At 39.7% G+C, this 11,008-nt stretch overlaps 1 gene segment (V, D, J or C); it reads left to right on the top strand.

Moving 5' to 3' along the window:
- The first annotated feature begins 314 nt into the window (after positions 1 to 314).
- LOC311506522 (Ig heavy chain C region, secreted form-like) lies at positions 315 to 7,664 on the top strand. The segment is given in 8 exons: positions 315 to 653; positions 885 to 2,797; positions 3,058 to 3,884; positions 4,125 to 4,439; positions 5,091 to 5,408; positions 5,671 to 5,973; positions 6,183 to 6,500; positions 6,741 to 7,664.
- The last annotated feature ends 3,344 nt before the right edge of the window (positions 7,665 to 11,008 follow it).

Below are 11,008 nucleotides of genomic sequence, written 5' to 3'. Positions count from 1 at the left end.
GAAACCACATACCGAGATAATCTCTATAAAAGCTGTGTGTGTAGGGGAGACAGCCAGAGGAACTTCTGTCCAGAGAGAACCTGTAATTAGACTCTCCATGAATCGCTGATTAAAGAAACCTTTTTGACTTTTGACCAGAGTCTCTTTTTCTATCACTAAATATCAAACCGCCGCTATTAAACAGATTTACTGTTGTGAGGTGCAAAAATGAGGCAGACTTTTAGCTCGAGAAAATCAGTCAATTATATTAGAGCTGTACCTGGATCACGATGACTGAAACTCAGTTCTTCAAACTGATACATGGATCTCCATATTAATCTGCGTATCTCTTTCAGATGGGACAAGGCCAACAGTGACAGTACACACACTGCCAGAGAACTTCATTAACAATAGAGCCTCGGCTGAGGTCAGTCTGGTGTGTCTGGTCTCCAGTCGTGTGCTGCAGGATCACTACATCACCTGGTCAGAAGATGCTGGAGGCTTCACTGAAGGCACCAGTTTCCCTCCACAGAAGACCACAAATGGCTACTCAGTTACAAGTCTTTACATCACCACCAAGGAAAAGTGGAACCAGAACAAGATGTTCTACTGTAACGTCAGGTCTGCTGGTAGTGATCAGTCTGTAGAACGTCAAGGAGTGTCTAATCCCACAGGTAATTCATGTGAATGTGAAACATAGTTGATTGAGATTTAAATGTTGTTTTCTGAGCTGATGTCTCATTAAGTGTCTGAGTGAACTTTCTCCAATTAAAACATGTTCACTCTGTGATGTCCTCAATCACTGTGATTTACAAACATTTTCTTTCTCATCTTGTTGTGGTTCAGTTTATATTTTAATTTTCTTTTCCTTCTGAACTGAAAATGTCTTACTTCCCCTCATGTAGATCCCATCACAGTAACACTGAACTCCCCAAATCCTATAAAAGTGTTCAACAACAACCAGGTAGAGTTGGAGTGTGTCATCACAGGAAAGGACACGGCCACTGTCTCTGAAACTACAATCAGTTGGCAGATTAATGGACAGCCTGTGACAAACAACATTAATACACAATACACAAGTGCACAGAGCAAAACCAGCAAACTGACTCAAAGTCTCACTGAGTGGAAGACAGTCAACACAGTGAGATGTTCTGCCACCAGAGGAGATATGACACCAGTTATGCAAGAGCTGACTGTGAACAAAGGAGGTATGTAACTAAATTAAAAAGACTAAATATCTAACTGTTGCTATTAAACAGATTTACCGTTGTGAGGTGCAAAACTGAGGCAGAACTTTAATGTTTAGGTACAGAAAATTAGTCAATACTATTAGAGCTGTTCCCATATCAAGATGACTCAAAGTCAGCTCTTCAAACTGATACATGGATGTCTATGTTAATCTGAGTATCTCTTTCAGATGGGACAAGGCCAACAGTGACAGTACACACAGTCCTGAAGGAAGATATTGGAAATAGAGCCTCAGCTGAGGTCACTCTGGTGTGTCTGGTCTCCAGTCCTGTGCTGCAGGATCACTACATCACCTGGTCAGAAGATGCTGGAGGCTTCACTGATGGCACCAGTTTCCCTCCACAGAAGACCACAAATGGCTACTCAGTTACAAGTCTTTACATCACCACCAAGGAAAAGTGGAACCAGAACAAGATGTTCTACTGTAACGTCAGGTCTGCTGGTAGTGATCAGCCTATAAGAAGTCGAGGAGTGTCTAAGGCCACAGGTAATTCATGGAAATGTGAAACATAGTAGACTGAGATTTAAACATCATTTTCTGTGCTGATATTTGATTCAATCTCTGTGCCATGAAAACCTCTTCACTCTGTGAAGTCATTAATCAGTGTAATTGTACAAAAAAATGAGGTTTTATTTGGCATCATTTTCTTTTTTAGTCCATATTTCAATTAATTTTGTTTTCTTTCAGAACAGGAAATCCCAGTCATCATTGTTCTTTTTTTTTCATAGCTTACCCTTCTGCAGCTCCCATCACAGTGACACTGAACTCCCCAAATCCCAAAGACATGTTTAACAAAAACAAGGTAGAGTTGGAGTGTGTCATCAGTGGACAGGACAGAAACATTGTCTCTGGAACTACAATCAGTTGGCAGATTAATGGACGGCCTGTCACAAACAACATTAATACACAAGATAGTGCACAGAGCAAAACCAGCAAACTGACTCAAAGTCTCACTGAGTGGAGGACAGTCAACACAGTGAGATGTTCTGCCACCAGAGGAGATATGACACCAGTTATCCAAGAGCTGACTGTGAACAAAGGAGGTAAGTAACCAAATTAAAATGGCTAAATATCAAACTGTAGCTATTAAACACATTTATTGTTGTGAGGTCCAAAAATAGATACAATTTCAATGTTTAGCACGAGAAAATTAGTCCATAATATTACAGCTGTATTTGTATCAAGATGACTCAAAGTCAGCTCTTCAAGCTGATGCATGGATGTCCATATTAATCTGAGTATCTCTTTCAGATGGAACAAGGCCAACAGTGACAGTGCACACCCTGCCAGAGAACGTCATTGACAAAAGAGACTCAGCTGAGGTCACTCTGGTGTGTCTGGTCTCCAGTCCTGTGCTGCAGGATCACTACATCACCTGGTCAGAAGATGCTGGAGGCTTCACTGATGGCACCAGTTTCCCTCCACAGAAGACCACAAATGGCTACTTAGTTACAAGTCTTTACATCACCACCAAGGAAAAGTGGAACCAGAACAAGGTGTTCTACTGTAACGTCAGGTCTGCTGGTCGTGATCAGTCTATGGAACGTCAAGGAGTGTCTAATCCCACAGGTAATTCATGTTAGTGGGAAACATAGTAGATTGAGTTATAAATGTTGTTTTCTGAGCTGATGTCTCATTAAGTGTCTGAGTGAACTTTCTCCAATTAAAATCTATTCACTCTGTGATGTCCTCAATCACTGTGATTTGCAAACATTTTCTTTCTCATCTTGTTGTGGTTCAATTAGTATTTTAGTTGATTTCCTTTTCCTTCTGAACAGGAAATGTCATTAATCATTGTTGGGTTTTTTTTATTACTTCCCCTCATGTAGCTTCCATCTCAGTAACACTGAACTCCCCAAATCCTACAAAAGTGTTCAACAACAACCAGGTAGAGTTGGAGTGTGTCGTCACAGGAAAGGACAGAACCATTGTCTTTGAAACTACAATCAGTTGGCAGATTAATGGACAGTCTGTGACAAACAACATTAATACACAAGATAGTGGACAGAGCAAAACCAGCAAACTGACTCAAAGTCTCACTGAGTGGAAGAGAGTCAACATAGTGACATGTTCTGCCACCAGAAGAGATATGACACCAGTCATCCAAGAGCTGACTGTGAAGAGAGGAGGTATGTAACCAAATTAAAAAGGCTAAATATCAAACTGTAGCTATTAAACACATTTATTGTTGTGAGGTGCAAAAATAAGGCAGAACTTTAATGTTTAGGTCCAGAAAATTAGTCAATAATACTAGAGCTGTTCCCATATCAAGATGACTTAAATTCAGCTCTTCCAACTGATACATGGATGTGCATGTTAATCTGAGTATCTCTTTTAGATGGGACAAGGCCAACAGTGACAGTACACACAGTCCTGAAGGAAGATATTGACAATAGAGCCTCAGCTGAAGTCACTCTGGTGTGTCTGGTCTCCAGTCCTGTGCTGCAGGATCACTACATCACCTGGTCAGAAGATGCTGGAGTCTTCACTGATGGCACCAGTTTCCCTCCACAGAAGACCACAAATGGCTACTCAGTTACAAGTCTTTACATCACCACCAAGGAAAAGTGGAACCAGAACAAGATGTTTTACTGTAACGTCTGGCCTGCTGATAGTGATCAGCCTATAAGAAGTCGAGGAGTGTCTAAGGCCACAGGTAATTCATGTAAATGTGAAACATAGTAGATTGAGATTTAAACATCGTTTTCTGTGCTAATATGTGATTCAATCTCTGTGCCATGAAAACCTGTTCACTCTGTGAAGTCATTAATCACTGTGATTGTACAAAAAATGAGGTTTTGTTTGCCATCATTTTCTTTTTTAGTCCATCTTTCAATTAATTTTGTTTTCTTTCTGAACAGGAAATCTCAGTAATCATTGTTCTTTTTTTTCATAGCTTACCCTTCTGCAGCTCCCATCACAGTGACACTGAAATCCCCAAATCCGAAAGACATGTTTAACAAAAACCAGGTAGAGTTGGAGTGTGTTGTCAGTGGACAGGACAGAACCATTGTCTCTGAAACTACAATCAGCTGGCAGATTAATGGACAGCGTGTCACAAACAACATTAATACACAAGATAGTGGACAGAGCAAAACCAGCAAACTGACTCGAAGTCTCACTGAGTGGAAGACAGTCAACACAGTGAGATGTTCTGCCACCAGAGGCGATATGACACCAGTTATCCAAGAGCTGACTGTGAACAAAGGAGGTATGTAACTAAATTAAAAAGACTAGATAATAGAAAAATACGACTGATTGTATCATTGTGTTCCATGCTCACCTTACCTTCAACTTTAGACTAGTTACACATAAATAAACTAGAGTAACAATGACACAACTATAAGTATAACCTATGCATAATCCTTTATTTAACATCTTCATGACCTTTTATGTAACATCTCTATGGCTGGATTTAGAATGTCTTCTCAGATGTTCTTCTGCCTTCACAAGGTTGTTGCACTGAGGATGTTGCGAGCAACAAGTGATAAGTGACCGATAGAACTCACATTACCATGGAAACCACATACCGAGATAATCTTTATAAAACCTTTGCGTGTAGAGGAGACAGCCAGAGGAGCTTCTCTCCAGAGAGAACCTGTAATTAGACTGTCCATGAATCGCTGATTAAAGAAACCTTTTTGACTTTTGACCAGAGTCTCTCAAAGTTCTTTTTCTATCACTAAATATCAAACTGCCGCTATTAAACAGATTTACTGTTGTGAGGTACAAAAATGAGGCAGACTTTTAGCTGGAGAAAATCATTCAATTATATTAGAGCTGTACCCGGATCAAGATGACTGAAACTCAGCTCTTCAAGCTGATGCATGGATGTCCATATTAATCTGAGTATCTCTTTCAGATGGAACAAGGCCAACAGTGACAGTAAACACCCTGCCAGAGAACTTCATTGACAATAGAGGCTCAGCTGAGGTCACTCTGGTGTGTCTGGTCTCCAGTCGTGTGCTGCAGGATCACTACATCACCTGGTCAGAAGATGCTGGAGGCTTCACTGATGGCACCAGTTTCCCTCCACAGAAGACCACAAATGGCTACTCAGTTACAAGTCTTTACATCACCACCAAGGAAAAGTGGAACCAGAACAAGATGTTCTACTGTAACGTCAGGTCTGCTGGTAGTGATCAGTCTGTAGAACGTCAAGGAGTGTCTAATCCCACAGGTAATTCATGTGAATGTGAAACATAGTAGATTGAGTTATGAATGTGGTTTTCTGAGCTGATGTCTCATTAAGTGTCTGAGTGAACTTTCTCCAATTAAAACCTGTTCACTCTGTGATGTCCTCAATCACTGTGATGGTACGAACATTTTCTTTCTCATCTTGTTGTGGTTCAATTTGTATTTTAATTGATTTCCTTTTCCTGCTGAACAGGAAATGTCATTAATCATTGTTGTTTCTTTTTCCATTACTTCCCCTCATGTAGATCCCATCTCAGTGACACTGAACTCCCCAAATCCTACAAAAGTGTTCAACAACAACCAGGTAGAGTTGGAGTGTGTCGTCACAGGAAAGGACTCGGCCACTGTCTCTCAAACTACAATCAGTTGGCAGATTAATGGACAGCCTGTGACAAACAACATTAATACACAACACACAAGTGCACAGAGCAAAACCAGCAAACTGACTCGAAGTCTCACTGAGTGGAAGTGGGTCAACACAGTGAGATGTTCTGCCACCAGAGGAGATATGACACCAGTTATCCAAGAGCTGACTGTGAACAAAGGAGGTATGTAACCAAGTTAAAAAGACTAAATATCAAACTTTACCTATTAAACACATTTATTGTTGTGAGGAGCAGAAATGAGGCAACACTTTAATGTTTAGGTCCAGAAAATTAGTCAATAATATTAGAGCTGTTCCCATATCAAGATGACTCAATGTCAGCTCTTCCAACTGATACATGGATCTCCATGTTAATCTGAGTATTTTTTTCAGATGGGACAAGGCCAACAGTGACAGTACACACAGTCCTGAAGGAAGATATTGGAAATAGAGACTCAGCTAAGATCACTCTGGTGTGTCTGGTCTCCAGTCCTGTGCGGCAGGATCACTACATCACCTGGTCAGAAGATGCTGGAGGCTTCACTGATGGCACCAGTTTCCTTCCACAGAAGACCACAAATGGCTACTCAGTTACAAGTCTTTACATCACCACCAAGAAGAAGTGGAACCAGAACAAGATATTCTACTGTAACGTCAGGTCTGCTGGTAGTGATGAGACTATAAAAAGTCGAGGAGTGTCTAAGGCCACAGGTAATTCATGTAAATGTGAAACATAGTAGATTGAGATTTAAACATCGTTTTCTGTGCTAATATGTGATTTAATCTCTGTGCCATGAAAACTTGTTCACTCTGTGAAGTCATTAATCACTGTGATTGTACAAAAAATGAGGTTTTATTTGCCATCATTTTCTTTTTTAGTCCATATTTCAATTAATTTTGTTTTCTTTCAGAACAGGAAATCCCAGTAATCATTGTTCTTCTTTTTCATAGCTTACCCTTCTGCAGCTCCCATCACAGTGACACTGAACTCCCCAAATCCCAAAGACATGTTTAACAACAATCAGGTAGAGTTGGAGTGTGTCGTCAGTGGACAGGACAGAAACATTGTCTCTGGAACTACAATCAGTTGGCAGATTAATGGACATCCTGTAACAAACAACATTACTACACAAGATAGTACACAGAGAAAAACCAGCAAACTGACTCGAAGTCTCACTGAGTGGAGGACAGTCAACACAGTGAGATGTTCTGCCACCAGAAGAGATATGACACCAGTTATCCAAGAGCTGACTGTGAACAAAGGAGGTATGTAACCAAGTTAGAAAGGCTAAATATCAAACTGTAGCTATTAAACACATTTATTGTTTTGAGGTGCAAAAAGTAGATACAATTTGAATGTTTAGAACTAGAAAATTAGTCAATAATATTAGAGCTGTACCTGTATCATGATGACTCACAGTCACTCATCTGAGTATCTCTTTCAGATGGAACAAGGCCAACAGTGACAGTACACACACTACCAGAGAACGTCATTGACAATAGAGCCTCAGCTGAGGTCACTCTGGTGTGTCTGGTCTCCAGTCCTGTGCTGCAGGATCACTACATCACCTGGTCAGAAGATGCTGGAGGCTTCACTGATGGCACCAGTTTCCCTCCACAGAAGACCACAAATGGCTACTCAGTTACAAGTCTTTACATCACCACCAAGGAAAAGTGGAACCAGAACAAGACGTTCTACTGTAACGTCAGGTCTGCTGGTAGTGATCAGACTATAAAAAGTCAAGGAGTGTCTAATCCCACAGGTAATTCATGTGAATGTGAAACATAGTAGATTGAGTTATAAATGTGGTTTGGGTGAACTTTCTCCACTGGAAACCTGTTCACTCTGTGATGTCCTCAATCACTGTGATTGTACAAAGATTTTTTTATTTTTTTTTGCTATCATTTCTATTCAAATCCATATTTCAGTTAACATCATTTTCCCTCTGAACAGGAAATCCCACTAAAAATAGTTATTTCTTTCATAGCTTCTTTTCCTGTAAAACCCATCAAAGTGAATCTGAACCCTCCAACTCCCAAGAAAATATTCAGCGACAACCAAGTAGAGTTGGAGTGTAACGTCACTGGAAAGGACAGAGCCATTGTCTCTGAAACTACAATCAGTTGGCAGATTAATGGACAGCCTGTGACAAGCAACATTACTTCAGAAGATAGTGCACAGAGTAAAACCAGCAAACTGATTCGAAGTCTCACTGAGTGGAAGACAGTCAAGACAGTGAGATGTTCTGCCACCAGAGGAGATATGACACCAGTTATCCAAGAGCTGACTGTGAAGAGAGGAGGTAAAATTTAAAAGACTAAATATCAAACTGTACCTTTTCAACAAACTTACTGTTGTGAGGTGCTCAACATATACGTAATGTGTAATACTAGAAAGCTAGATTAGATCAGGAAGACTCTGGGTCTCCCTAGTAACATGAGTATCTCTTTCAGATGGGACAAAGCCAACAGTGACAATGCACATCCTTCCAGAAGATGACATCGGTAGAGGTGGCTCAGCTGAGGTCACTCTGGTGTGTCTGGTCTCCAGTCCTGTGCTGCAGGATTACTACATCACCTGGTCAGAAGATACTAGAGTCTTCATTGATGGCGTCAACTTCCCTCCACAGAAGACCACAAATGGCTACTCAGTTACAAGTCTTTACATCACCACTAAGAAAAAGTGGGTCAGAAACGAGATGTTCTACTGTAACGTCTGGCCTGCTGGTAGTAATCACTCTATGGAGCGTCGAGGAGTGTCTAAGGCCACGGGTAATTCCATTGAATGTGAAGGAAAGTAATTTTAAATGTTGTATTTTGTGCTGCTGTGTCATTCAGTGTCTGTGTCATGAAAACTTGTTCACTCTGTGATGTCCTCAATCACTGTGGTTGTACAACTATTGTTGTTTTCTTTGTCGTCATGGTGTGTTTCAAATCTGTCTTTGTCCCATTGTCCAGCAGCTTGATGAGTGTGCTGACTGTTTCAAATAAATGTTGCATTGAGAAACGTCTGTTATGTGTGTACATAAATGATTCAAATTAGTGTAAAACATGATGGAAATGCCGCGTTGAGTTAACTACTTAGTTTGTCAGTTTACAGACCCTATTTACGAGGAGTCTGTTATTTGGGCAATACATTCTGTAAGGGTATCTTCTGCAGAGAAGATGCCTCTCTTTAAGGACAGAATGTATTTCCCTTACAATATAACATTTCCTAACCCTCACCCTGACCCTAACCACATATACTGTACCATCCTATTTTCCTTCTTCAGGCTCCACACTAAGTGTGAGCTGCACAGACGATGACATTGAAGAGGATGAGTTCGACAGCCTGTGGTTCACATCCTCCTGCTTCATAGGCCTCTTCATATTCTCTCTCCTCTATAGCATGATATTCAGCCTGATCAAGGTAAACATGCAGAATCTGTCTGCATATCTGTTTTATTAAGGGGTAAAGTTAATGTGCTTTACTGTCATTTTCATCTTCATAGGCGAAAATGTGCAGGAGACAGGATGATATTTGGTATGCAGAACATCAGTCACATTGACTTGTTTGTAACGAGTGGAAGTGTTACTATGTTAACCTGCATTGTCCCTATCAAATAAACTAAATTAAATTAAATTAAATATTTGATGTGATATAAATTAACGTATTCATTTAGTTTCATCAAATAAGGTCCAAAATACAAAAAAGTGAGGGTTTAATTAATTATGAGAAATATGTAACACATTTTGAACTAGCTGCATCGATATGACCAGCTAGCCAATAAAAATGTAATGTCCTTTTTGTGTTCAAATACACAATGTCACATATATAGAAATAATTCAACAACAAAATAACATATCAGATTCCAACATAGCAGATCCTTATACTTAACTTAGTGCCAGAGGAAGTTAGGCTTCAGGTTTGACACATACTGCACATCCAGACAGAATACGAACATACCGTAAAGGCATGAACACAATTGTGTCCATAAATATTTTTAGATGTTTCATACATAATATATAATGTGTCTCACATCCAAATTGAAGGAAAATTATAGGAATTACAACCATTTGTAACCAAAAGTGAGTGGACAGCTGGCACAAAAGTCGTTTCATGGAGAGATGCCAAACATTTCGGCAAAAGGTCTGATGTTGTTCACAATTTACACGTGGATTCGGAAATTGTCACAGTGAACCTATATAAGAAAAGTTCAATGCAAGTGTAAAAAGACCTGGATCTCCATGAACCACAGCAGTGGTGATTAATGACAGGTCCTCTCCACGGAAAAGCTCTTCACAACATCGAGCTAAGTAAGCATATCATTATCCAAGAGAAGACTTCACAAGAGCAAATACAGAGGGTTCGCCAAAATTTGAAAGAATGAAAAAAATATACCACAATAGAAGGGCCAGAATAGACTGGATATATTGTCTCCTCGGATTCAGCCAAATGAAGCAAAGATGCACAGAATAAGGGATTGGCAATGTGCAAGATGAAAAATGGCCAAAGACATCCCAGGAGGTTTTCAAGGTGAAGAAGTGAAATATTCTTTAATGGATGAGTCAGCAACCAGATCTAAACCCAACCGAAGATCCGTTTTACTTGCTAAGGACAAAAGTCCAGTCAGAAAGACCAACAGTCACAACTTACTATGGTGATGTTCACTGGGTTCTAGACTTCAGTCCATTATTTCTTGCAAAGGAATGTGAGAAAACTGTGAAAAATGAACACTCATGCTAAGTAAAATGTTTACAACTACTTTAAAAAATTCCAAAGATAGGGGTCTGTGTATTAAAATGGTTGTAATTCTTGCACATTTCCTCCACTTTGCATGTGGATGCCATCAATTTAAAGCCAAGTCTGCTAAAGTAAAGAAGCAGAGATTGAAAGTAACTTATATATTAAACAATTCATGTCAAACTGTATTTATGACATGCTTTTTGTTTCTGTTTTTACAGATGAAGAAACATTAAGGGACGGGATGGAAACACGCCTGATCTTATGTCTACTTTTTGAAACATGTAGATGCATTCAACTTGCCAGTTCATTAGGTATACTAGTGAAAACATATACTGTACATTCTAATATAACAGTCCAGCATTCAGGTTATGGTATTCATCAGCTGTTTAAAATAACTGAGTTAGCTTCTGATATAACGGCATATCATTTTTGTGTTTTCTTTGTGTTTTCTTTTTAGAGGTCTGTAGTTTGTACTGTTGAATTGTATTGTGTT

This window comes from Chelon labrosus (genome assembly GCF_963514085.1).
Source record: "Chelon labrosus genome assembly, chromosome: 21".
NCBI lineage: Eukaryota > Metazoa > Chordata > Actinopteri > Mugiliformes > Mugilidae > Chelon > Chelon labrosus.
Note: the sequence above shows the minus strand (reverse complement) of the source record. Positions and strands in the feature narration are given on the sequence as shown.